Genomic DNA, 4,328 nt, shown 5'->3' with positions numbered 1-4,328 from the left:
TATTATTAATTTCCGAAATCCATAAACCAATTTAATCTGCCTAACTGAGATTTACAAGGTGACCATAGCTTGCTTCATACCAACAATCTCTGTGGGATCGACCCTTACTCGCGTAAGGTTTATTACTTGGACGACCCAGTACACTTGCTGGTTAGTTGAACGGAGTTGTGAATTCAAATAAAGCCAATTATTAAATTTCATACAAGTACAAAGAACATGTGATCACAATTTCGTCCACCAATTCTCTTTACCAAAAACTTTTTGAAATGCATTAGTAGGAGTTTCTCCAGCTTCTTGGAGATCATCATGTTTATCCTATACACACAAATATATGATATGTCTATTTTTAGTGATAAAAATTCAATGAAAGAATCCAAACACCTATTGATATCTAACAGGGACAGCAATCCAAAATAGCCATAAAAGAGCCATAAAACAGCAGTCCATGATAGCCATAAAACATGGTTGTAAATTGCCATAGAATAGCAATTAAATCAGCCATAAAACAGCCATGAAATAAGCATAAAATAGCAGTCCATGATAGCCATAAAACGTGTATAAAATAGCCATAGAACAGCATATAAATCAGCCATGAAGCAGCCATGAAATAGCAATAAAAAAGCAGCCATGACAGGCATAAAATAGTCATAAGTAGATACTAAAACAACAACCACAATTGCCATAAAACAAGCATAAAATAGCCATAGAATAGCAATTAAATCAGCCATAAAAAAGAAAGCAGCAAGTCAGCAACCATGACAACCACAAAACAGTCATAAAGTAGATACTAAAACAACAATTACGATAGCCATAAAACAGTCATAAAACAGCTGCCATGACAGCCATAAAATAGCCATAAAACAATAACTAAATTAGCCATGAAACAACCATGAAACAACCACAAAATAGATACCATAACAACAATCACGATAGCCATAAAACAGCAAAAAAAAAATAGCATCCATGACAGTCATAAAACAGCAACTAAGACAAGAAAATTATAGAGTAACTTACAATAACAGTTTGTGTTTCTACATCAAGTGTTTTCCCTTTTAGTCCATTCCGAGTTGCAACAAACATTTCAGCTTGATTTGGTTCCTCTTTGTTCTCTTTTTTCTCACGCTACAGATCAAGATAATAATTACAAAGATATAACATACTAAAATTAGGGAGAAGTAGTAACAAGTAGAGAATTTTAACTCAAATGTGACCTTACCAAATCAACACGCACTCTTGCAAAATTGATTGGTCCCATTTTATGCCTCCATTGTTGCTTCTTGCGATTTTCAGAATTTATAACACACATGGCCTGTGCTTAAAATAAATAATAATGAAAAAAATAAAAAAATTGAAAGAATTATACTTGATCATATCAAATAATAATAATTAAAATCCTCTAGCTCACTTTGACAGTTGGAATACTCCAATATGCAATTAGCTTCCGAAATTGTATTTCTGGAATTTCCAAAGGACGATTCACCAAAATATCCTCAATATTTCCAGAATATGGTTCAAAATGCTTCTTTTTTATTCTTGTTTTGTAACGCTTCCATGCTCCTTGAACACCAGTCATCACCCATAACTTTGAAGATTTTGGAAGAATGAACTTTGACTACAAACACATCAATTTCATCATATCATATGCATAAAAAGATTATTAACATATGGCATAAACATAAAGATAAATGGAGCTTACATTAATATACTTCCAGATGCGCTTTTTGATTTGCTTAGGCACAGCTTTCCAATTAGTGTACATCAAGGTAATAAAATCATTATTCCTTCCAATTGTTCCAATAAAATTAGTTAAATCCTTCACTCTTTGAGCAGTTGGCCCTACGGCTGCTCCCTGATCAAAAGTCACTTCTTCCCTTTCTTCCCAAGTTCTTGCATAAATCTTTAGGCATCTTGTTTTTCCACGAGTCTTTTTAACCTTTGATGTATCTAAATTAAAAATTGAGAAATAGTACAAATTAACACCAAAGACAACCGTGAATCATATATGGAGAGGGATATCATGAAAGGTATGGAAAGGGCAGCCCCATGCTCATAGATAAAAAGAAAATGTAAAACAAATAGCAACAAACCAAATTACATCACCTTCTACATGAGCCTCTTCCATAACTTGATCTCTTTCTACATCAAAATTGTCACTTTCATGTTCACCAATATAATCTTCCTCAGGTGGGATATGAACATTTTCTCCATTATTCGGGAATGGCCTAGATCTAGCATCCTCAGCAGTTGGAACTTCAATATGTTCCTCTTCTCTTTTCACATGAATCCCTTGGTCACCCAAAAAAGCATCAAGAGTCATTGCTAGACGCTTTAAATTATTTTTTAAGTTTGTCAAGTTAGCTGGTTCTTTTTTAGTAGCTCCAGCATCCTCACCAATTGACTCAAAGTCAGCTTCCTATTCTCTTTCCACTTTTACTCCTTCTGTATGCAAAAAGACATCAAGAGCCATTGCTGGACACTTTGCCTTACTCTTCATCTTCTTAGGAATTGGTTGTTCTTCTAGTTGAACATTACTCCTCACTTGGTTATGGGAAGACCTCAAAGATTGGTTCATAACATTGTCTACAAGTGTTTTGTTTCTCCCTTCCATTGAATTCTCCCTAGTTTGTTTGTCTCCAATTTCTGAAATTTTTCTCTTAGGCTGTTGTGCTATTTTGACTTGATTACTTCCTTTATCACCTTTGGTTATAAAATTTCGAACTAGCTTCGCAGCAGAAGATACTTCCTTCATTTCAAATTCTTTAACTTTTGCATGAGCTTGATACTTTTTTACCAGTCTTTTCCTCTTTGAAGTTGCTCCATTTTCCATTAAGTTGCTGTATAAAAATATTAAAACAGAACAAAATTTAGAAAATTCAGAGTGGAAAAAATTAACACATACTCATAATCAAGATGCAGAAAAAATGCAGAAAAATACAAAATACTAAAAAATACAAAAAAATTCAAAATGCAGAAAAATATGTCCCACACATACTCATAATCAAGATGCAGAAAATTCAGAAAATTCTAAGAAGCAACAATCAAAACATAAAAGAGGGAAAACAAGTTGAAAACTGCTAACATAAAGCGATAAATCTGGCTTATATACCATAAAAGAGGGAAACAAGTCACTCAAAAGGCAGCAAAATGTAGAAAAATTCAAAATGCAGAAAAATATGTCCCACACATACTCATAATCAAGATGCAGAAAAAATTAAGAAAATTCTAAGAAGCAACAATCAGAACATAAAAGAGGGAAAACAAGTTGAAAGCTGCTAACATAAAGCGATAAATCTGACTTATATACCATAAAAGAGGGAAACAAGTCACTCAAAAGGCAGAAAAATGTAGAAAAATTCAAAATGCAGAAAAATATGTCCCACACATACTCATAATCAAGATGCAGAAAAAATTCAGAAAATTCTAAGAAGCATCAATCAGAACATAAAAGAGGGAAAACAAGTTGAAAACTCCTAACATAAAGTGATAAATCTGACTTATATACCATAAAAGAGGGAAACAAGTCACTCAAAAGGTAGAAAAATACAGAAAAATTCAAAATGCAGAAAAATTCAAAATGCAAAAAAATATGCCACACATACTCATAATCAAGATGCAGAAAAATTCAGAAAATTCTAAGAAGCAACAATCAGAAAATAAAAGAGGGAAAACAAGTTGAAAACTGCTAACATAAAGCGATAAATCTGACTTATATACCATAAAAGAGGGAAACAAGTCACTCAAAAGTCTTCGGAATTATATTCTTCATCCGATCCTGTGTTATACTCTTGGAAAAAATAGACTTCTTTTGCGACATCGACCAGAACTTCATTCAAATCATTCCTTACCAAGTCTACTTCACCATCATCATTAGGTATAGAAGGAACCGTCGAATTATCAAATGGCTCATTTTCATAAGTATCTTTAGCATCAATGGCAACTTGATCACTTATGCTAAATAGGTCCCTTGGAACAGTCTTCATTACATAATGTTTATTTTTATCAAATACATCTTAAAATTTCCATAGTAGTCCAACTCAATGATATCATTCACTCTACCATAATAAGAAACATTTTCATGAATTGGATTTGCATCTTTTGTGCTTGCAAAGCTTGTCGTTAATGCAACTAAAATAACACCACTATTTTGTGTCTTGCGTCTTACCTCACGTTGCCTAGTGTGAAATCTATATCCATTGATAAAATAACCAGAATATCTTTTTGCACATTAGGTTGGTCCTCTAGAGAGCTCTTTTATCCAATTTGGAACATCATGCCGCAAAGCACGTGTTTTAAACCATGTAGGAAAGTTTTTACTATGGTTTTTAGCT

General features: G+C 33.0%; 1 long non-coding RNA gene across 1 annotated transcript; it reads right to left on the bottom strand.

Annotated features, from left to right (window-relative positions):
• Positions 1 to 1,024: 1,024 nt before the first annotated feature.
• Positions 1,025 to 1,646, bottom strand: LOC114924580 (uncharacterized). Its single transcript, XR_003811923.2, has 3 exons — positions 1,406 to 1,646; positions 1,217 to 1,309; positions 1,025 to 1,122 (listed from the first exon to the last, which is right to left on the bottom strand). It is a non-coding gene; the product is annotated as an uncharacterized lncRNA (long non-coding RNA).
• Positions 1,647 to 4,328: the final 2,682 nt, after the last annotated feature.

The sequence above is a fragment of the Arachis hypogaea genome, chromosome 10 (genome assembly GCF_003086295.3).
Source record: "Arachis hypogaea cultivar Tifrunner chromosome 10, arahy.Tifrunner.gnm2.J5K5, whole genome shotgun sequence".
In the NCBI taxonomy this organism is placed as follows: Eukaryota; Viridiplantae; Streptophyta; class Magnoliopsida; order Fabales; family Fabaceae; genus Arachis; species Arachis hypogaea.
Note: the sequence above shows the minus strand (reverse complement) of the source record. Positions and strands in the feature narration are given on the sequence as shown.